Below are 26,720 nucleotides of genomic sequence, written 5' to 3' on the forward strand. Positions count from 1 at the left end.
CATGACTGGGAATACAGATATTGTCAGAAGCCGTCTCTAATGTGTAGGAGGGGTGAAGTCAGGCGCAGGTGACAGAACTACGTGAAACACATGTTTAATGGAATAAGTCAAAAAATCCAAGGCAGGGTAGGGTACAAAACAATAGGAATAAAATCCAAAATGAGTTGGGACGCAGCCCAGCAGACCCTCATGCCTAAAATGCAGCACAGTGGAGCATAATCAAATCCCCAACCTGTGTAGGACGAAACAAAATGAATCCCGCACAACCCCAAACCAAAACCAGACAGACTAAATAACCCCACTAATGACCTAACCCAAAACAGGTGCTAACCTAAACGGACATCACCAAACGAAACAGAAAAGAGGATCGGTGGCAGCTAGTAGGCCGGCGACGCCGAGCGCCGCCCGAAAGGGGAGAGGCGCCACCTTCTGTGGACGTTGTGACAGATATGCATCTGTTGGTTAGAGATACCTTAAAAAAGAAACTAGAGGCGTGATTCAGAAAACCAGTCAGTATCTGGTGTGACCACCATTTGCCTAATGCAGCGCAACACATCTCCTTCACATAGAGTTGATCAGACTGTTGATTGTGGCCATGTTGTCCCACTCCTATTCAATGGCTGTGTGAAGTTGCTGGATATTGGCGGTGTCATGACTGTCCTGTGAGGATCAGAGTGGGTCAGATCAGAATGGGGAGGGGGGGAGCTGCTGAATACCAGTAACCAGGCCTCTCTCTCTCCCACAGAGGGGAGAGGTGGAGCTGCTGGATGGTCGACCGTTCACACCCTGTTGTAAATTACAAGAGAGGGAGACTCTTCTTTCTCTTTCTCCTTTGTCCTCAAAAAGTGGATAATGGAACAGTAATTCTAACATAAAGAATGGGGAATGGTCAGTGGGGAGATGTAGGAAACTAATGTCATATTGTTATCGTTTTGTGATGTCATTAAAAGCTGCATGGACAAAATACTGTAACTTGGAAAGGATACCCCTTTATCTGTCAAGTTTTCATCCAAAATAATGAAAGTGTTTTTGGTAAGATAGGAATGTGGTTTTAGGAGTCATAAGAGATAACCTCTAATCATATCCTTTGCACATTAAATAGCCACGCCCTGATTGAGGTCAGAAGAGTGTGTCAGTGTGATGGAACCGTCCTTTTCGACCAGAGTGCTTAAAAGGACTCAAAGGTCCTTTTAAGGCCCACAATTGCCAGGTTGCTGTGTGAGTAAAGTGGTCTGAATCTTGAATCCTGAATAATCAACACGAGGTGTAGGCTAGAAGCTCACTTCCCAGACAATCACTGGTACGGCTGTTAAGCTGCCCTAAGTCAGATATCGAGAAAAGCGAATTGAGGTGGGACCGTCATACTATGCTGCAAACCATGCCATCCAACTATGAGTTTCCAATAACTGTATGCTCCTAATTTCATCACCGAGGGGAACTGTTGACATGGCTGGCCAACCATCACCATAGGAGCAGCGTCCAGAGTGAACAGAAGTAAGAAGATGGAAAAGTGGGGATCCCCCTTTTGGACACGAGCTTTACAAGCATGCCGCTGAAAGGCCAAACCAACATTCTTCTGAAGGAGGGCTAGTTCTGACAGAGAAACAGTGAACAGCATTAACACATAAATACATTCATGATTTCTTATTCCAAACGGGCGACGGTTTGTGTGAAAATAAAATGATTGTGAGACCAGTCCTAGAAAGTATTCACGATAAGTGTCCTTTTATAAGTATATATAAGTGTATAAGTCACCATATTTTGTCAGTCCACTAGGGACCTTTCGTCTCATGTATTAAGGGTTTACATTGCCTTGCAAAAGTATTAATTCCCGTTGACGTTTTTCCTATTTTGTTGCATTATAAGATGTAATTTAAATTGATTTTTATTTGGATTTCATGTAATGGACATACACAAAATAGTCCAAATTGGTGAAGTGAAATGAAAAAAATTACTTGTTAAAAAAAATTATACAAAAAAAATAAAATGGAAAAGTGGTGCGTGCATATGTATTCACCCCCTTTGCTATGAAGCCCCTAAATAAGATCTGGTGCAACCAATTACCTTCAGAAGTCACATAATTAGTCCACCTGTGTGCAATCTATGTGTCACATGATCTGTCACATGATCTCATATATACACCTGTTCTAAGGGGCACCATCAAGCAAGCGGCACCATGAAGACCAAGGAGCTCTCCAAAGCACAAGGTGCACCTGTGTAATTATCATGCTGTTTAATCAGCTTCTTAATATGCCACACCTGTCAGGTGGATGGATTATCTTGGCAAAGGAGAAATGCTAACTAATAGGGATGTAAACAAATTTGTCCACAACATTTTAGAGTAATAAGCTTTTTGTGAGCATGGAACATTTCTGGTATCTTAATTCTGCTCATGAAACATGGGACCAACACTTTACATGTTGCATTTATATTTTTGTTCACAAAACATCATCATGGACTGATTGGACTAGATGTTTTCTTCCAAATAGAGAGATTTCATTTTGAAGAGATGATAAAAAAAGCTTTGATGCAAATTACATGACTGCCAGATATTTAGGTTCAATACTATTCTACCTGCCTAATCCAAATAGCATAACAGACTGCTATTGACACCAACATGTGGTTTTGGAGTCAAACATTCAGTTAAGTCACTGACTGGGAATTGTCAAGTGTTAGAATGTCAAAGGCCTCATTCTCTTCAATAGTGTGTCAATCAGAATCAGAATCACCTTTATTTGCCAAGTACATTTACAGATACTCTGAATTATAATTGGGGATATTGTGCTGCTAGTGCCAGACAACATTTAGAGACAATAAAGACAGACAGAGGAGTTTGCACAAAGTTTATATACAGTACCAGTCAAAAGTTTGGAGACACCTACTCATTCAAGGGTTTTCTTTATTTTTACAATTTTCTACATTTTAGAATGATAGTGAAGACATCAAAACTATGAAATAACACATATAGAATCAGGTAAACTCAGCAACAACAAAAAAACGTCCCTTTTTCAGGACCCTGTCTTTCAAAGATAATTCATAAAAATCCAATTAACTTCACAGATCTTCATTGTAAAGGGTTGAACACTGTTTCCCATGCTTGTTCAATGAACCATAAACAATTAATGAACATGCACCTGTGAAACGGTCGTGAAGACACTAACAGCTTACAGACGGTAGGCAATTAAGGTCACAGTTACAAAAACTTAGGACACTAAAGAGGCCTTTCTACTGACTCTAAAAAAACACCATTAGAAAGATGCCCAGGGTCCCTGCTCATCTGTGTGAGCGTGCCTTAGGCATGCTTCAAGGAGGCATGAGGACGGCAGATGTGGCCAGGGCAATAAATTGCAATGTCCGTATTGTGAGACGCCTAAGACAGCGCTCCAGGAGACAGGACGGACAGCTGATCGTCCTCGAGTGGCAGACCACATGTAACAACACCTGCACAGGATCGGTACATCCGAACATCACACTCTTGGTGGAAGAATGGGGTAATATCTCACAGCAATAACTGGCAAATCTGATGCAGTCCATGAGGAGGAGATGCACTGCAGTACTTAATGCAGCTGGTGGCCACACCAGATACTGACTGTTACTTTTGATTTTGAGCCCCCCCCCCCTTTGTTCAGGGACACATTATTCCATTTCTGTTAGTCACATGTCTGTGGAACTTGTTCAGTTTTTGTCTCAGTTGTTGAATCTCGTTATGTTCATCCAAATATTTACACATGTTAAGTTTGCTGAAAATAAACACAGTTGACAGTGAGAGGACATTTCTTTTTTTGCTGAGTTTAGTAACCAAAAAAGTGTTAAACAAATCAATAGATATTTTAGATTTGAGATTCTTCAAAGTCGCCACCCTTTGCCTTGATAACAGCTTTGCACAATCTTGGCATTCTCTCAACCAGCTTCATGAAGTAGTCACTTGGAATGCATTTCAATTAACAGGTGTGCCTTGTTAAAAGTTGATTTGTGGAATTTTATTCCTTAATGCGTTTTAGCCAATCAGTTGTTTTGTGACAAGGTTGGGGTGGTATACAGAAGATAGCCCTATTTGGTAAAAGACCAAGTCCAAATTATGGCAAGAACAGTTCAAATAAGCAAAGAGAAATGACGGTACATCATTACTTTAAGACATGAAGGTCAGTCAATACGGAAAATTTCAAGAACTTTGAAAGTTTCTTCAAGTGTAGTCGCAAAAAACATCAACCGCTATGATGAAACTGGCTCTCATGATGACTGCCACAGGAAAGGAAGATCCGGAGTTTCCTCTGCTGCAGAGGATAAGTTCATTAGAGTTACCACTCTCAGAAATTGCAACCCAAATAAATGCTTCACAGAGTTCATGTAACAGACACATCTCAACATCAACTGTTCAGAGGTGACCGCGTGAATCACGCCTTCATTTATAAAAATATTTTACCTTTATTTAACTAGACAAGTCAGTTAAAAGAACAAATTCTTATTTACAATGACAGCCTACCCCGGCCAAACCTTAACCAAACCTATGGGACTCCCAATCACGGCCAGTTGTGATACAGCCTGGAATCAAACCAGGGTCTGTAGACCGCTGCACCACTCAGTCGATTTGCTGCAAAGAAACTACACTGCTCAAAAAAAATAAAGGGAACACTTAAACAACACAATGTAACTCCAAGTCAATCACACTTCTGTGAAATCAAACTGTCCACTTAGGAAGCAACACTGATTGACAATAAATTTCACATGCTGTTATGCAAATGTAATAGACAACAGGTGGAAATTATAGGCAATTAGCAAGACACCCCCAATAAAGGAGTGGTTCTGCAGGTGGGGACCACAGACCACTTCTCAGTTCCTATGCTTCCTGGCTGATGTTTTGGTCACTTTTGAATGCTGGCGGTGCTTTCACTCTAGTGGTAGCATGAGACGGAGTCTACAACCCACACAAGTGGCTCAGGTAGTGCAGCTCATCCAGGATGGCACATCAATGCGAGCTGTGGCAAGAAGGTTTGCTGTGTCTGTCAGTGTAGTGTCCAGAGCATGGAGGCGCTACCAGGAGACAGGCCAGTACATCAGGAGGCATGGAGGAGGCCGTAGGAGGACAACAACTCAGCAGCAGGACTGCTACCTCCGCCTTTGTGCAAGGAGGAGCAGGAGAAGCACTGCCAGAGCCCTGCAAAATGACCTCCAGCAGGCCACAAATGTGCATGTGTCTGCTCAAACGGTCAGAAACAGACTCCATGAGGGTGGTATGAGGGCCCGACGTCCACAGGTGGGGGTTGTGCTTACAGCCCAACACCGTGCAGGACGTTTGGCATTTGCAAGAGAACACCTATATTGGCAAATTCGCCACTGGCGCCCTGTGCTCTTCACAGATGAAAGCAGGTTCACACTGAGCACGTGACAGACGTGACAGTCTGGAGACGCCGTGGAGAACGTTCTGCTGCCTGCAACATCCTCCAGCATGACCGGTTTGGCGGTGGGTCAGTCATGGTGTGGGGTGGCATTTCTTTGGGGGGCCGCACAGCCCTCCATGTGCTCGCCAGAGGTAGCCTGACTGCCATTAGGTACCGAGGTGAGATCCTCAGACCCCTTGTGAGACCATATGCTGGTGCGGTTGGCCCTGGGTTCCTCCTAATGCAAGACAATGCTAGACCTCATGTGGCTGGAGTGTGTCAGCAGTTCCTGCAAGAGGAAGGCATTGATGCTATGGACTGGCCCGCCTGTTCCCCAGACCCGGGTCCAATTGAGCACATCTGGGACATCATGTCTCGCTCCATCCACCAACGCCACGTTGCACCACAGACTGTCCAGGAGTTGGCGGATGCTTTCGTCCAGGTCTGGGAGGAGATCCCTCAGGAGACCATCCGCCACCTCATCAGGAGCATGCCCAGGCGTTTTAGGGAGGTCATACAGGCACGTGGAAGCCACACACACGACGGAGCCTCATTTTGACTTGTTTTAAGGACATTACATCAAAGTTGGATCAGCCTGTAGTGTGGTTTTCCACTTTAATTTTGAGTGTGACTCCAAATCCAGACCTCCATGGGTTGATAAATTGGATTTCCACTGATTATTTTTGTGTGATTTTGTTGTCAGCACATTCAACTATGTAAAGAAAAAAGTATTTAATAAGATTATTTCTTTCATTCAGATCTAGGATGTGTTGTTTAAGTGTTCCCGTTATTTTTTTGAGCAGTATATTTCTAAAGAACACCAATAATAAGAAGAGACTTGCTTGGGCCAAGAAATACAAACAATGGACATTTGACCTGTTCTTTGGTCTGATGAGTCCAAATTTGAGATTTTTGTTTCCAACTGCTGTGTCTTTGTGAGACGCAGAGTAGGTGAATAGATGATCTCTGCATGTGTGGTTCCCACTGTGACGCATGGAAGAGGAGGTGTGATGTGTGGGGGTACTTCGCTGGTGACACTGTCAGTGATTTATTTAGAATTCAAGGCACACTTAACCAGCATGGCTACCACAGCATTCTGCAGCCCTACGCCATCCCATCTGGTTTGCGCTTAGTGGGACTATCATTTGTTTTTCAACAGGACAATGACCCAACACACCTCCAGGCTGTGTAAGGGCTATTTGACCAAGAAGGAGAGTGATATAGGGCCGCATCAGATGACCTGGCCTCCACAATTACCCGACCTCAACCCAATTGAGATGGTTTGGGATGAGTTCGACCGTAGTGCGAAGGAAAAGCAGCCAACAAGTTCTCAGCATATGTGGGAACTCCTTCAAGACTGTTGGAAGTCATTCCAGGTGAAGCTGGTTGAGAGAATGCCAAGAGTATGCAAAGCTGTCATCAAGGCAAAAGGGTGGCTACTTTGAAGTTTCTAACATCTAAGATATATTTTAATTTGTGTAACACTTTTTTGGTTACTTCATGATTCCATATGTGTTATTTCATAGTTTTGATGTCTTCACTATTATTCTACAATGTAGAAAATAGTCAAAATAAAGAAAAACCCTTGAATGAGTAGCTGTGTCCAAACGTTTGACTGGTACTGTACATCATATAATGTGAATATAGTGCTAGCTATAAGATAATGAGCAGTGTATATACAAATATACAGTGGCGTGAAGCTATGCTCTTCACCCAAAATACACTGTTTTATTGTCCTTTCCATCATGTTGTGTATGTGTATTTCAGGATCCTGTATTCATTCCATTTTCTTATGTTTTCCATAGTTGAATTTGTTTTTATCATTTCACCCAAGCAGTCTATTTAATTGTATATCAGTGTGTTTTTCATGTATGTTGATAGGCATTGGTTAATGTGCAAGCCCCTCCTACCAATTAGGCCTGATCATTTGCAGGTGGATAAAGGTGTGTAGGCGCATGTCATTGTTAGGTTAGATAAGGAGGATGCTTGATTAGGTTTGCTCACCTTCATCCTCTCTCACCTCCTTTGAAAAAGGTCAAAGTTAATCGAGGAGAGTCAGTGAGGAGAGTGAACATGGATGGAAATGCGCTCACTTGAAATAGACTTTCCTTCTCCACTCACAATTCATTCCCAGGTCGCAGTTGAAAATGAGAACTTGTTCTCAACTGGCCTGCCTGGTTAAATAAAGGTGGAAAAAAATAAAATACGTAAATGACGTCTACAGGGTTGGATCCCAAAATAAATGTGCAAAGTGATCAAAACAAATTAATTTAGTTGTGCAAGACATTTTATAGATAAAACAATAAGTAGCATATTGTTTTCAAACTTGTGCATGCTTTTCAAAATGTTTGCAGATTTCAAAACTCTTTGATGAAAGGTGGCTATCAAGAAGGGTAGGACACTCTTCTGTTTGCCTACTAACGAATTTACACACTCCTCGACCACTTATCGGCTCCCAGGTCAAGGAGGAGAGAGGACGGTGGAGAGATGACGGAGGATGGTCTTTTGCCCAAACGAGAAAACCCCTAGGAGTACGTCTTGTCCAAAAAAAAATCTATAGGTTCTTTACATTTCATTTTAATCCTTGTTTTTAGCCCCCTTAATTCTCCTGTTTTAAGTCAGTTGTATGTATTATTATTTATTCCAAATAAAACTCAATTTTTCGTAAATCCTGTTCCAGTCTACCTTTTCAAATTTGTTATGTGACAAGCAACGGCCGGCTTCATCACAAGTGGATATAGAGTTAATATGCACAATAGGTATAAATATATCTAAATGCAGATGGATGAACAGAGTGCATATTTTGTGTACAGTTCACAGATTGCTTGATGCGGTGAGCAGCGTAGAGTGCATGGTCCTTTATTCTCTATGGGCCAAATGGCCAGTTGGTGAGGGCCACAGCACGGGGAAAGAAACTGATCAGGTGGCGGGTGATTTTGGTCATGATTGACCTAAACCGCCTGCCAGAGGATAGTTTTTGGAAAAGGGGATGACCGGGGTCAGCGATGATCTTTCCTGCACACTTTCTTGCCTTGGAAGGATTTCAAGTATTTCACTGTTAGTCCACACCGGTTGTTTACAACGTATGTGATGAATAAAATGTTATTTGGAGTCGTGCATTTGGAGTTGATTTGGAGTCGTGACCTTGATGGAGGGCAGGTGGCAGCCGATGACCAGCCGGGGTTTTCTGAAGTCAACCACAGTTTTGTCTGTGTTGAGTTCCAGATTATTGTGACTGCACCAGGCCACCGTGCAGTCAAGTGTCATTAAGTTGATATTGTTGACATACCGGTATGACAGAAGAACATAAGTGTGCTATTCAGACATGAGTGACAGCTACCTATACAATTCTTAGGGGAATGGAACCTGACTGCTGCTGCTTGTTGCCATGGGCTACTGGCACACATGTAGTTGCCATGGAAATGTTCTACCCTCATACCTCTAGATGGCTTTGTCCTCCAACTGTTTGGAATGGAATTTTAGAAGAGGAAGGAAGAAACATTCAACATTTGTCTGATACATTTTTATATTGGTTGAAGGTGAAATGTATAATGTATTCATGTTTATTCATTACTTTTGAAAAATGTATTATGTAAATAGCAGTAAACATTGACATTATCCTAAATTATCATTACCCATCTGTGGTGGGTGTGTGTAACGCTTATCAAACCAATGTTCAAATTGAATAATAGTTTCAAAGTTTAAATTTCTACATTTTCTTATCCACTTGTGAAATGAATGGAATACTAGAAACTTAAAAATGTTCACTTTTTCTACCCTGTAAAATTGACATTTTGCTTTTCCAATTTTCAAATGTACCTTGTCGTTTGAAAAATGAAAGTAGAAATATTGGTGTGGTTAGGAAAACTGGGTGATTTCTAAATACGTGGTTCCAGTGGACAGTACTATTACAGTGTGCAGGGTGAGACCCTGTTCATCCAAAGTGGTAAATGAATTGGGAGCTTTGGAGGAGAAATCTCTCACACACACCCACCAAGTTTCACCCTGGCAACTTCAGACTATAGGCATACACTCTATTAAAATGACCACGGTGCGTTATAAGCACGCTCAACCAAATTAAGAAACTGTTTTACTGCGAAGAGACCTGGGACTGAAATTATTCAAATTTAACGAGTGTATTAGACTGATAAGCGTTACACGGACCGGTGGTGGTACAGCCTTTTATTTTACTACTACAAATAGCTACATTCAAAATCGGTTCCATTTAAAATGAAAATGGTTTAAAATATTCCCAACAAGGTCACTCTGTCATGCAAGCTTGTTTGTGCTCTGAAGTCGATACCTAACTTTCCCAACAGAAGAACTCTGCCTATGTCCCAAATGGCAGAGCCTTGTAAGGGATAGGGTGCCATTTGGGATGCACACTCTGTTTGCACCACCCGTCCTGACCCCTTTTTCTTACTGCTAACCCAGAATTTGTCTAATCATTTGTTATACATGCATTTCCTGGATATATTCTCTCTACTATAGTACACACCTCTAGGTCAATGTCTCACTAACACACACACACGCCATTTAGCAGGTGCTTTCAACCAAATCAACTTACATTCATGCGTCCATACATTTTATGTACGGGTGATCCCAGAAATTGCACACACACATTTTATAATATTGATCTTAGATCTGCAAAACGGTCCATACTTGCCGGGAGCATGTTACAGGTCCCAGGTGGCGGGGACTAATGTGCAGACAATGTGTTTCTGTTAAACAGAAGAAATAAAAAAGGGAGACAGGAGGAAACGGTTAAGGTTATCAGATGCGTCTTCCTCTAGTGTTCGAGGGGAGACGTCGCAAACCGCTGCACTTACGCTCCTAGCTCGCCCCCTGCTGGCGGCAACAGGCAAACAATTTCCAATGGAAATCCATGACATTTTATTTTATTTATTTAACTAGGCAAGTCAGTTAACCTGTTGAGGATCTTATCCCGATCTTATCCCGGTATTGGGATTCATTGTCATGTGACCATGGCGGGGAATTCAAAACTGCAAGAGTAATCATTTCAAAAAATCAAATAATCAACTATTTTCCTCCATTTGAAAGATATATCTCCTAAATCTAACCACGCTGTCCGATTTTCAGAGGCATTACGGAGAATGCATAAAGTTAGGTTATGTGAGGAGAGTACATTGACAATAGCTGCGTGTAATGTTTAGCCAATTCAAAGAAGGGCATCAACAGACAGAAAACTAGCTAGAATTATGCACTTACCTTTGACAATCTGCATCAGATGACACTCATAGGACATTATGTTATACAATACATGCATTTTTAGTTCCATCAAGTTCATATTTATATCCAAAAACAGCATTTACAGTCGCGGTGAAATTCAGAATTTTTTTCGGCTCGAATGCACCCAGTGAATCCAGCATTACAAATCACGGAATTACTATTCGAAAACATTGGTAAATTATAATATTGTCATTCAAAGAATAATATATTATCATCTCGTAATTGCTACCGAATGGCCAGATCTCAAAATAACTTTACTGGGAAATCACATTTAGCATAAACTGGGTCCTATGCTAACAACAATAAGCTATATGCTAAGCTAAGCTAAGCTATACCGTTAGCATTAGCATCATCTAATATCGATAATAACATTCTAAATATCCCCTTACCTTTGATTATCTCCATCAGAAGGCGCTGCCAGAGATCCCAGGTCCAGAACAAATGTGGTTTCTTTTGACAAAGTTCATAATTTATGTCCAAATAGTTAGCGTTCAGTAGGCTCCCACAAAATGAGGTGGGCAGTGTAAAGTCACGTCAAAAAGCTAAAGAAAACCTAGTAAATAATCTATTTACGTTTGTTTAAACATGTCAAACGTTGTTCATCATTAATCTTTTGGTCCATTTTTAACGTGAAACATCAGTAAACATCAGTAATATTTTCACACAACCTATCAAGTGTCTAGAATAAACGATAATGACAAAGGCACTCTTCTCAGATTCATGCGCAGGCGCAAAAAATGAAGTGATGACGTGTCAACTTGTAAGCTTTCTTATTCGGTCTGTATTCATCACAGATGCTTCCAACAACTTTCTAAAGATCGTTGACATCTAGTGGAAGCAGTAGGAGTTGCGAACTGAATCCTTTCTCACTGTGGTATCTTTAAAACAATGACACTAAATAGTACAGTCACAAAATTCTCATTTTTTTTAATCTATTTTTCACAGGTTTTTGCCTGCAATATGAGTTTTGTTATACTTACAGACACCATTCAAACTGTTTTAGAAAATTCAGAGTGTTTTCTATCCGAATGTGTTAATAATATGCATATCCTAGCTTCTGAGTTGGTGTAGGAGGCAGTTAAAAATTGCCACATATTTTTTTCAAAATTCTCAATACTGCCCCCGTGGCCCGTAGAGGTTAAGAACAAATTCTTATTTATAATGACGGCTTACTTACAATGACGGCCAACATAGAATGACCAAGTGAAAGCTATGACACCTTATTGGTGGCATTTGTTAAATCCACTTCATCTACACTGATTGAAGGGGAGGAGACAAGTTAAAGGATGATTGTTAAGCCTTGAGACATTATTATAATTTTTTTGACTAGGCAAGTCACTTAAGAACAAATTCATATTTACAATGACAGCCTAGGAACAGTGGGTTTAACTGCCTTGTTCAGGGGAAGAATGACATTTTTACCATGTCAGCTCAGGGATTGGATCCAGCAACCTTTCGGTTACTGGCCCAACGCTCTAACCACTAGGCTACCTGCCGCACAATCTGACATGGACTGTGTATGTGTGCCATTCAGAGGGTGAATGGGCAAGACAAAATATTTAAGTGCCTTGGAACAGGGTATGATAGTATGTGCCAGGAGCACCGGTTTGTGTCAAGAAGTGCAACACTGCAGGGTTTTTCTACACTCAAGTTTCCCGTGTCTATCAAGAATGGTCCACCATCCAAAGGACATCTAACCAACTTGACACAACTTTGGGAAGCATTGGAGTCAACATGGGCTAGCATCCCTGTGGAACACTTCCAACACCTTGTAGAGTGCATGCCCCAACGAATTGAGGCTGTTCTGAGGAAAAAAGTGGGGAGGTGCAACTCAATATTAGGAAGGTGTGCCGAATGCTTGGTATAATCAGTGTATAGGGTAAGTGTAAGGTGTGGTAAGGTGTTGATGGTAAGTATGAAGGTGAATAAGGTGTCGAAGGTGGTTGGATATAGTGAGACGGGAATCCCCAAAATGGCATAGGCGGTGCCCCATAAACCCTAACAGTATTACCTTCTGTGTGTGGTTGGACTGATGGCTGGCCTAGTTACTGGTATGCAAGTGTGTGAATGGGTTTTTGGTCTCATGTAGGTCTTCTGACTGGGTAAGTCTGAGGGTCATTTGTTCCGGGGGGTTGTTGTTAGACGGTCTTCCTGTGTAGGTCGGGTATATTCTCCACGGTTGCTCTCTGGGCATTGCTCGCTCAACAGGTGAGTATTCTTCCTCTGATTCTCTCTCCTCAGGTTGGTCCTCTGGTTTTGCTTCTCTTACAGGGGCATTGATTCGGGTAGTTATGGTTTGTCTGGATGCTCTTCTACGGATTGGATTAATCTGCGGTCTAGTAGTAGATTGGGAGTGTTCTGTTCTCGCTTCTCTCCTTGCAGGCATCCTCAGCCAATAGTGTGCACTTCACTTTCAGAGTGTTGTAAGACTTGTGTTGTCTCCCTTTCCTTTCTGATGATGCTGTGTACCTGGAGCCGTACATAACTTAAAAGCATGTCTGACATGTATTGGGGTGCACAATTGTGGATTGATTTAAAACCAATAGAATAAGACGTAAAAGTGGTGCGTGCATATGTATTCACCCCTTTTGCTATGAAGCCCCTAAATAAGATCTGGTGCAACTAATTACCTTCAGAAGTCACATAATTAGTTAAAGTCCACCTGTGTGCAATCTAAGTGTAACATAACTACATACACTCACACACACGTTCTGAAAGGTCCCCATAGTCTGCAACACCACTAAGCAAGGGGCACCAAGCAAGCGACACCATGATGACCAAGGAGCTCTCCAAACAGGTCAGGGACAAAGTTGTGGAGAAGCACAGATCATGGTTGGGTTCTAAAAATAAATAGAAACTTTTGAACATCCCACAGAGCACCATGAAATCCATTATTTAAAAATAGAAAGAATATGGCACCACAACAAACCTGCCAAGAGAGAGCCACCCACCAAAACTCAGATCAGGCAAGGAGGGCATTAATCAGAGGCAACAAAGAGACTAAAGAACCCTGAAGGAACTGCAATCTGTTTGCATAGGTTATTGTAGCTGATGTCTGATGTCCTGTCACCTACCTTACACCGATGTATCGTTAACTCCTGGCACCTCCTGGAATGTGCAAGTACAGATACTGGGGTGCAAAGGAGCAAAAATAAATAGCAGTATGGGGATGAGGTAGTTGGATGGGCTATTTACAGATGGGCTATGTACAGGTGCAGTGATCTGTGATCTGCTCTGACAGCTGGTGCTTAAAGTTAGTGAGTGAGATATGAGTCTCCAGCTTCAGTGATTTTTGCAATTTGTTCCAGTCATTGGCAGCAGAGAACTGTAAGGAAAGGCGGCCAATGGAGGAATTGGCTTTGGGGGTGACCAGTGAAACATACCTGCTGGAGCGCGTGCTGCTATGTTGACCAGTGAGCTGAGATAAGGCGGGGCTTTACCTAGCAAAGACTTATAGATGACCTGGAGCCAGTGGGTTTGACGACGAATATGAAGCAAGGGCCAGCCAAAGAGAGCATACAGGTCACAGTGGTGGGTAGTATATGGGGCTTTGGTGACAAAAACGGATGGCACTGTGAGACTGCATCCAGTGTATTGAGTAGAGTGTTGGAGGCTATTTTGTAAATGACATCGCCGAAGTCGAGGATCGGTAGGATGGTCAGTTTTACGAGGGTGTTTGGCAGCATGAGTGAAGGATGCTTTGTTGTGAAATAGGAAGCCGATTATACATTTAATTTTGGATTTGGAGGCCACGGAAGGAGAGTTGTATGCCATTGAAGCTTGTCTGGAGATTAGTTAACAGTGTCCAAAGAAAGGACAGAAGTATACAGAATGGTGTCGTCTGCATAGAGGTGGATCAGAGAATCACTAGCAGCAAGAGCGACATCATTGATACAGAGAAAAGAGTCGGCCCAAGAAGTGAACCCTGTTGCACCCCCATAGAGACTGCCAGAGGTCTGGACAACAGGCCCTCCGATTTGACACACTGACCTCTGAGAAGTAGTTGGTGAACCAGGTGAGGCAGTCATTTGAGAATCCAAGGCTGTTGAGTCTGCCGATAAGAATGTGGTGATTGACAGAGTCGAAAGCCTTGGCCAGGTCTATGAATACAGCTGCACAGTATTTTCTCTTATCGATGGAGTTTATGATATCGTTTAGGACCTTGAGCGTGGCTGAGGTGCACCCATGACCAGCTCGGAAACCAGATTGCATAGCGGAGATGGTACGGTGGGATTCGAAGTGGTCGGTGATCTGTTTGTTAGCTTGGCTTTCGAAGACCTTAGAAAGGCAGGGTAGGATAGATACAGGTCTGTAACAGTTTGGGTCTAGAGTGTCTCCCCCTTTAAAGAGGGGGATGACTATGGCAGCTTTCCGATCTTTAGGGATCTCAGACGATACGAAAGAGGTTGAACAGGCTAGTAATAGTGGTTGCAATAATGTAGCCTGATAATTTTAGAAAGAGGATCTAGATGGTCTAGCCCTGCTGATTTGTAGGGGTCCAGATTTTGCAGCTCTTAATACCAGCTATCTGGATTTGGGTGAAGGAGAAATAGGGGACGCTTGGGCAAGTTGCTGGGGGTGGGGGGGTGCAGGGCTGTTGACCAGGGTAGTGGTGGCCAGGTGTAAAGCATGGCAAGCTGTAGAAAATTGCTTGTTGAAATTCTCAATTATGGTGAATTTATCAGTGGTGACAGTATTTTCTAGCCTCAGTGCAGTGGGCAGCTGGTAGGAGGTGCCCTTATTCTCCATGGACTTTAGTGTCCCAGAACTTTTTGGAGTTTGTGCTGCAGGATGCAAATTTGTATGAAAAAGCTAGCCTTTGCTTTCCTAACTGCCTGTGTATATTGGTTCCTAACTTCCCTGAAAAGTTGCATATTGTGGGGGCTATTCGATGCTAATGCAATACACCACAGGATGTTTTTGTGCTGGTCAAGGGCAGTCAGGTCTGGAGTGAATCACGGGCTCTGTTCCTGGTTCTGAATTCTTTGAATGGGGCATACTTATTTAAGATCTTGAGGAAAGTTTGCGATACTGTCACATTGTATAATGATAGGAGACAGGCCCAGGAATACGAAAATAAGTTTTTTTATTTCTCTACCCAAAATAGCGTATGTCATGAATTTGACGGGGTCGAAGCCCAAGACAACCACTTGTGTATATAACAGGGCTGCAACACAAAACAAAGAGCGAGGTGTAAACCTCTTACAAATACATGGGACGAGCCCTGTAATAACACGGTAACACGCAAGCCGATACAGAGCACAGGTACTCACAAGACCAACTGACATGGAACAATAATCAAATCAAATTTATTTATATAGCCCTTCGTACATCAGCTGAAATCTCAAAGTGCTGTACAGAAACCCAGCCTAAAACCCCAAACAGCAAGCAACGCATGTGAAAGAAGCACGGTGGCTGGGAAAAACTCCCTAGGAAAAACTCCTGAGAAAGGCCAAAAACCTAGGAAGAAACCTAGAGAGGAACCAGGCTATGAGGGGTGGCCAGTCCTCTTCTGGCTGTGCCGGGTGGATATTATAACAGAACATGGTCAAGATGTTAAAATGTTCGTAAATGACCAGCATGGTCAAATAATAATAATCATAGTAATTGTCGAGGGTGCAACAAGCACGTCCGGTGAACAGGTCAGGGTTCCGTAGCCGCAGGCAGAACAGTTGAAACTGGAGCAGCAGCATGGCCAGGTGGACTGGGGACAGCAAGGAGTCATCATGCCAGGTAGTCCTGAGGCATGGTCCTAGGGCTCAGGTCCTCCGAGAGAAAGAAAGAAAGAAAGAAAGAGAGAAAGAGAGAATTAGAGAGAGCATATTTACATTCACACAGGACACCGGATAAGACAAGAGAATACTCCAGATGTAACAGACTGACCCTAGCCCCCCGACACATAAACTACTGCAGCACAAATACTGGAGGCTGAGACAGGAGGGATCAGAAGACACTGTGACCCCATCCGATGATACCCCCGGACAGGGCCAAACAGGCAGGATATAACCCCACCCACTTTGCCAAAGCACAGCCCCCACACCACTAGAGGGATATCTACAACCACCAACTTACCGTCCGAAGACAAGGCCGAGTATAGCCCACAAAGATGTCCGCCACGGCACAACCCAAGGGGGGGGGGCGCCAACCCAGACAGGAAGACCACGTCAGTGGCTCAACCTACTCAAGTGACGCACCCCTCCCATGGACGGCATGGAAGAACACCAGTAAGTCAGTGACTCAGCCCCTGTAAAAGGGTTAGAGGCAGAGAATCCCAGTGGGAAGAGGGGAACCGACAAGGCAGAGACAGCAAGGGCGGTTCGTTGCTCCAGCCTTTCCGTTCACCTTCACACTCCTGGGCCAGACTATACTTAATCATAGGACCTACTGAAGAGATAAGTCTTCAGTAAAGACTTAAAAGGTTGAGACTGAGTCTGCGTCTCTCACATGGGTAGGCAGACCATTCCATAAAAATGGAGCTCTATAGGAGAAAGCCCTACCTCCAGCCGTTTGCTTAGAAATTCTAGGGACAATTAGGAGGCCTGCGTCTTGTGACCGTAGCGTACGTGTAGGTATGTACGGCAGGACCAAATCGGAAAGATAGGTAGGAGCAAGCCCATGTAATGCTTTGTAGGTTAGCAGTAAAACCTTGAAATCAGCCCTTGCCTTAACAGGAAGCCAGTGTAGGGAGGCTAGCACTGGAGTAATATGATCACATTTTTTGGTTCTAGTCAGGATTCTAGCAGCCGTATTTAGCACTAACTGAAGTTTGTTTAGTGCTTTATCCGGGTAGCCGGAAAGTAGAGCATTGCAGTAGTCGAGCCTAGAAGTAACAAAAGCATGGATTAATTTTTCTGCGTCATTTTTGGACAGAAAGTTTCTGATTTTTGCAATGTTACGTAGATGGAAAAAAGCTGTCCTTGAAGCAGTCTTGATATGTTCTTCAAAGGAGAGATCAGGGTCCAGAGTAACGCCGAGGTCCTTCACAGTTTTATTTGAGACGACTGTACAACCATCCAGATTAATTGTCAGATTCAACAGAAGATCTCTTTGTTTCTTGGGACCTAGGACAAGCATCTCTGTTTTGTCCGAGTTTAAAAGTAGAAAATTTGCAGCCATCCACTTCCTTATGTCTGAAACACAGGCTTCTAGCGAGGGCAATTTTGGGGCTTCACCATGTTTCATTGAAATGTACAGCTGTGTGTCGTCCGCATAGCAGTGAAATTTAACATTATGTTTTCGAATGACATCCCCAAGAGGTAAAATATATAATGAAAACAATAGTGGTCCTAGAACGGAACCTTGAGGAACACCGAAATTTACAATTGATTTGTCAGAGGACGAACCATTCACAGAGACAAACTGATATCTTTCCGACAGATAAGATCTAAACCAGGCCAGAACTTGTCCATGTAGACCAATTTGGGTTTCCAATCTCTCCAAAAGAATGTGGTGATCGATGGTATCAAAAGCGGCACTAAGATCTAGGAGCATGAGGACAGATGCAGAGCCTCGGTCTGACGTCATTAAAAGGTCATTTACCACCTTCACAAGTGCAGTCTCAGTGCTATGATGGGGTCTAAAACCAGACTGAAGCGTTTCGTATACATTGTTTGTCTTCAGGAAGGCAGTGAGTTGCTGCGCAACAACTTTTTCTAAAATTTTTGAGAGGAATGGAAGATTCGATATAGGCCGATAGTTTTTTATAATTTCTGGGTCAAGAGAGGCTTTTTCAAGAGAGGCTTTATTACTGCCACTTTTAGTGAGCTTGATACACATCCGGTGGATAGAGAGCCGTTTATTATGTTCAACATAGGAGGGCCAAGCACAGGAAGCAGCTCTTTCAGTAGTTTAGTTGGAATAGGGTCCAGTATGCAGCTTGAGGGTTTGGAGGCCATGATTATTTTCATCATTATGTCAAGAGATATAGTACTAAAACACTTTAGTATCTCCCTTGATCCTAGGTCCTGGCAGAGTTGTGCAGACTCTGGACAATGAAGCCCTGGAGGAATACCCAGATTTAAAGAGGAGTCCGTAATTTGCTTTCTAATGATCATGATCATGATCTTTTCCTCAAAGAAGTTCATAAATTTATTACTGCTGAAGTGAAAGCCATCCTCCATTTGCGAATGCTGCTTTTTAGTTAGCTTTGCGACAGTGTCAAAAAGAAATTTCGGATTGTTCTTATTTTCCTCAATTAAGTTGGAAAAATAGGATGATTGTGCAGCAGTGAGGGCTCTTCGATACTGCGCGGTACTGTCTTTCCAAGCTAGTCGGAAGACTTCCAGTTTAGTGTGGCGCCATTTCCGTTCCAATTTTCTGGAAGCTTGCTTCAGAGCTCGTGTATTTTCTGTATACCAGGGAGCTAGTTTCTTATGACAGATGTTTTTAATTTTTAGGGGTGCAACTGCATCTAGGGTATTGCGCAAGGTTGAATTGAGTTCCTCGGTTAGGTGGTTAACTGATTCTTGTCCTCTGACGTCCTTGGGTAGGCAGAGGGAGTCTGGAAGGGCATCAAGGAATCTTTGGGTTGTCTGAGAATTTATAGCACGACTTTTAATCTTCCTTGGTTGGGGTCTGAGCAGATTATTTGTTGCAATTGTAAACGCAATAAAATGGTGGTCCGATAATCCAGGATTATGAGGAAAAACATTAAGATCCACAACATTTATTCCATGGGACAAAACTAGGTCCAGAGTATGACTGTGGCAGTGAGTAGGTCCAGAGACATGTTGGACAAAACCCACTGAGTCGATGATGGCTCCGAAAGCCTTTTGGAGTGGGTCTGTGGACTTTTCCATGTGAATGTTAAAGTCACCAAAAATTAGAATATTATCTGCTATGACTACAAGATCCGATAGGAATTCAGGGAACTCAGTAAGGAACACTGCATATGGCCCAGGAGGCCTGTAAACAGTAGCTATAAAAAGTGATTGAGTAGGCTGCATAGATTTCATGACTAGAAGCTCAAAAGACGAAAACGTCATTGTTTTTTGTTTTGTAAATTGAAATTTGCTATCGGAAATGTTAGCAACACCTCCGCCTTTGCCGGATGCACGGGGGGTATGGTCACTAGTGTAACCAGGGGGTGAGGCCTCATTTAACACAGTAAATTCATCAGGCTTAAGCCATGTTTCAGTCAGGCCAATCACATCAAGATTATGATCAGTGATTAGTTCATTGACTATAACTGCCTTGGAAGTGAGGGATCTAACATTAAGTAACCCAATTTTGAGATGTGAAGTATCACAATCTCTTTCAATAATGGCAGGAATGGAGGAGGTCTTTATACTAGTAAGATTACTGAAGCGAACACCGCCATTTTTAATTTTGCCCAACCTAGATCGAGGCACAGACACGGTCTCAATGGGGAAAGCTGAGCTGACTACGCTAACTGTGCTAGTGGCAGACTCCACTAAGCTGGCAGGCTGGCTAACAGCCTGTTGCCTGGCCTGCACCCTATTTCATTGTGGAGCTAGAGGAGTTAGAGCCCTGTCTATGTTCGTAGATAAGATGAGAGCACCCCTCCAGCTAGGATGGAGTCCGTCACTCCTCAGCAGGCCAGGCTTGGTCCTGTTTGTGGGTGAATCCCAGAAAGAGGGCCAGTTATCTACAAATTCTATATTTTGGGAGGGGCAGAAAACAGTTTTCATCCAGCGATTGAGTTGTGAGACTCTGCTGTAGAGCTCATCACTCCCCCTAACTGGGAGGGGGCCAGAGACAATTAATCGATGCCGACACATCTTTCTAGCTGATTTACATGCTGAAGCTATGTTGCGCTTGGTGACCTCTGACTGTTTCATCCTAACATCGTTGGTGCCGACGTGGATAACAATATCTCTATACTCTCTACACTCGCCAGTTTTAGCTTTAGCCAGCACCGTCTTTAGATTAGCCTTAACGTCGGTAGCCCTGCCCCCTGGTAAACAGTGTATGATCGCTGGATGATTAGTAATCAACAAGGAACTGAGGGCACATATATACACATACTAATCAGGGGGAAGGGAACCAGGTGTGTGTAATGAGACAAGACAGTCTGGGGTTGGCGGTAATGATCCAGTTCAGTGACGCCTAGAAGGCGGTGACGTAGACATCCTGAGCTGGTGAACGGAATGAACAGCAGTACCGGGGGAATCCGTGACAGATATTTGGCCCTTGATGTGTCAGCTACATGAGATGGCAATGATGGCTTTGCAGGCACCTCAATAACACCTCTGTAAAAAATATATTTAACCTTTTTAACAGCTAAATTACTCCATGAACCAGTCCAGCCATCTTAATACTGAGCCAGCTAGCCACTAAACTGGGACATATGGTAATATTATGAAACAGGACTCCATGGTGGATGCAATGAACGGATTCATCAGAAATAAAGCATTGTTAAAAATGTAACATGTCCGGCCTAGCTTAACAGGCTAGTGCTACGCCATTAGCTTAGCGCATTTAGTTTCTCTAAACGTACAACTTTGTAATACATCACACTTCGTTGGGGAGATGTCAGGGCCTTTACAATATAATCTTAGAAAACCTATAAATCAATAAGTTCAGAATATTAGCAGGCGCCATTTTGTTTGTTATTAATGGCTAGCCTAGCCGCAAACCCATTCATCTCTATGGTGAGATCGCTAACAGTTCACTCGATTTACATACTTACAATATAAGTGTTTTATTACTCAGATAACCATTTACACTAACATTTCCTATAGATAATATGATTGTGTACACTACATACCTGTTAAACAGAAGAAATAAAAGGGAGACAGCAGGAATCGGTTAAAGTTGTCACAGGCATCTTCCTCTAGATGAAGACGCTCCATGGTCAATCTGATATCTGCATTGGCCGTGCAGCATTTACGGTGATATGGCCTCGGCAGAATTCAGGGCATTAATACTTTGCCAAGCAGCGCAAAGCTGTTGTCAAGGAAGTGAGTTTGTGTTTATACAGGACCTCCTGCCCTCACCTACCATCATGTCAATGCGGAGCCCTCATTGTTACAAAATTTGAGAAGCGCACAACGATGCTGTACAGAGCTCAATTTGCCTCCAGAGGATCCACATTTACATCAGACCATCCATATGGCGCCTCCAACCACATTTTCAGATAAAGCATTTATTTATCCGTTATTTTACCAGGTAAGTTGACTGAGGACACGTTCTCATTTACAGCAATGACCTGGGGAATAGTTACAGGGGATGAAGGAGCCAATTGGAAACTGAAGATTATTAGGTGACCGTGATGTTTGAGGGCTAGATTGGGAATTTAGCCAGGACACCAGGGTTAACACCCCTACTCTTAAGGTAAGTGCCATGGGATCTTTAATGACCTCAGTGTCACGACAGCAGTTTAACGTCCCATCCGAAAGACGGCACCCTCCACAGGGCAGTGTCCTGGGGTATTGGGATATTTTTTAGACCAGAGGGAGGAGTGCCTCCTACTGGCCCTCCAACACCACTTCCAGCATCTGGTATCCCATCCAGGGACTGACCAGGACCAAAGCATAAATTGGTTCTTAGAGGGGAGACAAAGCAAACAGCTGCACTCCGCCCTCTGTTGGCAGCAACAAACAATTCCCAATGGAAATCTTTGGAGGACTCGCCCAAAATAAGAGTGGATTACAACAATATCCAAAACATGTTGTACATAAAATGTGATATAACCTTGTGGGCGTCACACATGCACAAACACGTGCATTCAAAGCACACATTTAGTAATATTGGATCTGCAGAACGGTCCAGATTTTCCAAGAGTGTAACTGAATCCAATCTTGTTCAGCAAATACATTAAGTCTCTGCAATGTGTACGCCAACATAATTCAATATTCATTCAAGCAAAAATAAACAGTGACCTAATATCAATAATCATCATCCCATAAATAGACAAACCTTCAGTATGTGGAAGGGGGGGGTGGTTTCTAATAGTCAGGACAAAATATATTCTGAGGCTGCCTGATCATTTCTTGCATCCACTGTAAAATACAACCAGGGAAATGACCAATTGCCATATCCCACTGGGCACACACACTGGTTGAAGCAATGTTTTTTTCCACTCATTTACATTTTTTATTTTATCAGGGAAGACATTGAGACCAAGGTCTCTTTAAAATGTGTCCGGCACAATATAACATAAATGTACACATTAAAATACAAAAACAGTCATGGGAAGCACAAGTAAATCACCCAGAAACATTCCTCCACAAATATGTCCCCAATAAATACTCTAAACTGCCCAAATGTCACTAGAACATTACGATAAATGTATTTTGAATTTTGTTCCAGCAATGCAGCGCTTTAAAACTAAACACAGATTTACCTAGCTAGTTTGATAAATATCATTACCATAGTCAAGAACAGATAACCAAATAATATGCTTCCTACTGCTTAGAGAAATGCACAATTTGTTTGTAGATAAAGCCAACTTTAAATCTCAGCTTCTTAACCATATCAGACATCAATGCCTAAGTATTTATGTGTGAACACGGTCAATTGGATAACCAAATTAAATCACTTGAACCAACAGAATATACATTAAATTGAAGTCCTTGCCCAGTGGGAATACAGTGCCTTGCAAAAGTATTCATCCCCCTTGGCATTTTTCCTATTTTGTTGCATTACACCCTGTAATTTAAATGGATTGCTATTTGGATTTCATGTAATGGACACATATATATATATAAAAATTAGTGACGTGTGTATATATATATATATATATTCTATAAAAAATAAAAAATGAAAAGTGGTGCATGCACATGTATTCACACCCTTTGCTATGAAGCCCCTAAATAAGATCTGGTGCAACCAATTACCTTCAGAAGTCACATAATTATTTAAATTAAGTCCACCTGTGTGCAAGCTAAGTGTCACATGATCTCAGTATACACACACACATTCTGAAAGGCCCCAGAGTCTGCAACACCACTAAGGGGCACCACCAGGCAAACAGCACCATGAAGACCAAGGAGCTCTCCAAACAGGTCAGGGGCAAAGTTGTGGAGAAGCACAGATCAGGGTTGGGTTCTAAAAATAAATATCAGAAACTTTGAACATCCCACAGAGCACCATCAAATCCATTAAAAATAGAAGGAATATGGCACCACAACAAACCTGCCAAGAGAGGGCCGCCCACCAAAACTCAGACCAGGCAAGGAAGGCATTAATCAGAGAGGCAAAGAGACTAAAGAACCCTGAAGGAGCTGCAAAGCTCCACAGTGGAGATTGGAGTATCTGTCCATTAGACCACTAAGCTGTACACTCCAGAGCTGGGCTTTACAGAAGAGTGGCCAGAGAAAAGACATTGCTTAAAGAAATAAAATAAGCAAACACATTTGGTATTCCCAAAAGGCATGTGGGAGACTCCCCAAACATATGGAAGGTACTCTGGTCAGATGGCCAAAAAGCTCAATTTTAGTCTCAAGGAAAACACTGTCTGGAGCAAACCCAACACCTCTCATCTCCCCCGAGAACACCATCCCCACAGTGAAGCATGGTGGTAGCAGCATGTTTTTCATTGGCAGAGACTGGGAAACTGGTCAGAATTGAAGGAATGATGAATGGTGCTAAATACAGGGAAAATTGAGGGAACCCCATTTCAGTCTTCAAGAGATTTGAGACTTGAACAGATGTCCACCTTCCATCAGGACAATAACCCTAAGCATACTGCTAAAGCAACACAAGTGGTTTAAGGGGAAACATTTACATGTCTTGGAATGGCCCAGACCTCAATCCAATTGAGAATCTGGTATGACGTAAAGATAGCTGTACACCAGCAGAACCCATCCAACTTGAAGGAGCTGGAGCAGTTTTGCCTTGAAAAATAACCAAAAATCACTGTGGCTACACATGCCAAGATTATAGAGACATACCCCAAGAGACTTGCAGCTGTAATTGCAGCAAAAGGTGGCTCTACATAGTATTGACTTTTGGGGGGGGTGAAAAGTTATGCACGCTCATGTTCTGTTTGTCATATTTGTTTGTTTCACAAAAATATTTTGCATCTTCAGTGGTAGGCATGTTGTGTACATCAAATGATACAACCACCCCCCCCTAAAAAAAGCAATTATAATTCTAGGTTGTAAGGCAACAAAATAGGAAAAATGCCAAGGGGGTGAATACTTCGGTTGCCAAATCACATACTTAGCAGATGATATTGCAGGTGTAGCGAAATGCTTGTGTTCCTAGCGCCAACAGTGCAGTAATATCTGACAATTCACACAAATCTAAAAGTAAAATAATGGAATTAAGAAATATTTAATATTAGGACGAGCAATGTAGGAGTGGCATTGACTAAAATACAGTAGAATACAGTATATACACTTATGAAATTGGTAAAGCAGTACGTAAACATTAATGTGACCAGTGATTCCATGTCTATATAAACGCAGCAAAAAAAGAAAAATCCCTTTCAGGACCCTGTCTTTCAAAGAATTCGTAAAAAATCTAAATAACGCCACAGATCGTCATTGTAAAAGGGTTTAAACACTTTCCCATGCTTTTTAATGAACCATAAACAATGAATGACTATGCACCTGTGGAACGGTCATTAAGACACTATCAGCTTACAGACGGTAGGCAATTAAGGTCACAGTTATGAAAAGTTAAGACACTAAAGAGGCCTTCCTACTGAAAAACACCAAAAGAAAGATGCCCAGGGTCCCTGCTCATCTGTGTGAACATGCCTTAGGCATGCTGCAAGGAGGCATGAGGACTGCAGATGTGTCCAGGGCAATACATTGCAATGTCTGTACTGTGAGACACCTAAGACAGCGCTACAGGGAGACGGGACGGACAGCTGATCGTCCTCGCAGTGGCAGACCACGTGTAACACCTGCACAGGATCGGTACATCACACCTAAGTGACAGGTTTAGGATGACAACAACTGCCCGAGTTACACCAGGAACGCACAATCCCTCCATCATTGCTCAGACTCTCAGTCTATTGCGGACAGAGGCTGGACTGAGGGCTTGTAGGCCTGTTGTAAGGCAGGTCCTCACCAGACAGCACTGGCAACAAGTCACCTATGGGCACAAACCCAGCGTCGCAGGACCAGACAGGACTGGCAAAAAGTGCTCTGCACTGATGAGTCGCTGTTTTGTCTCACCAAGGGTGATGGTCGGATTCCCGTTTATTGTCGAAGGAATGAGCGTTACACCGAGGCCTGTACTCTGGAGCGGGATCGATTTGGAGGTTGAGGGTCCATCATGGTCTGGGGCAGTATGTCACAGCATCATCGGACTGAGCTTGTTGTCATTGCAGGCAATATTAATGCTGTGCGTTACAGGGAAAACATCCTCCTCCCTCATGTGGTACCCTTCCTGCAGGCTCATCCTGACATGACCCTCCAGCATGACAATACCACCAGCCACACTGCTCGTTCTGTGCATGATTTCCTGCAAGACAGGAATGTCAGTGTTCTGCCATGGCCAGTGAAGAGCGCAGATCTCAATCCCATTGAGCATGTCTGGGACCTGTTGGATCAGAGGGTGAGGGCCATTCCCCCCCAAAAATGTCAGGGAACTTGCAGGTGCCTTGGTGGAAGAGTGGGGTAACATCTCCCAGCAATAATTTGCAAATCTGGTGCAGTCCATGAGGAGATGCACTGCAGAACTTCATGCAGCTGGTGGCCACACCAGATACTGGTGTTCAGTTTGTCTCAGTTGTTGAATCTTGTTACTCAAAAAGGGTCGCTGAGTACAGGAATAGGAAACAGCGGTACCGGCTAAATAGCTTGATTAGGTTTACCAGTAAATTGACAGGTTTTGATGAACTCCAAAACATCCCTCTTTAACCTAGGCAAAAAGAAGTGGAACTGATCGTGTTCAAACCTATTCCCTTAATTAAAACCCTATTCCCTGAATCAGTCTCAGCAGAGAAGGGTAACAGACTCCAACACAAAACGACTCAGAGGCACCTGCATCTCATAGGATCTTAACTGGCACTAGGTCATTACTTCCTAACATTGACACAAAATCCTTCGTAATGAAAGGTAAATAGTCTGGGTAAATATGGACTTTCACATGCCCCTGGGCATGAGACAGTGTCAGGAGTAAACTGATGTGGGACAGGCGCTGCTAACGCCGTAGGCTTAGGTTTAACGTAAA

General features: G+C 42.9%; 1 long non-coding RNA gene across 2 annotated transcripts in view; it reads right to left on the reverse strand.

Moving 5' to 3' along the window:
* Positions 1–26,720, reverse strand: part of LOC115198599 (uncharacterized) — a 44,377-nt gene that overhangs the window by 15,334 nt on the left and 2,323 nt on the right. Inside the window, exon 1 of one of the 2 annotated variants that reach the window (XR_003879260.1) lies at positions 10,041–10,243. The exons of the other annotated variant lie outside the window; for it this stretch is intronic. This is a non-coding gene — a long non-coding RNA (uncharacterized LOC115198599). Of the gene's footprint in view, positions 1–10,040; positions 10,244–26,720 lie in introns of those variants that run through there. 2 annotated transcript variants of the gene reach the window in all.

The sequence above is a fragment of the Salmo trutta genome, chromosome 8 (genome assembly GCF_901001165.1).
Source record: "Salmo trutta chromosome 8, fSalTru1.1, whole genome shotgun sequence".
NCBI classification, from domain to species: domain Eukaryota; kingdom Metazoa; phylum Chordata; class Actinopteri; order Salmoniformes; family Salmonidae; genus Salmo; species Salmo trutta.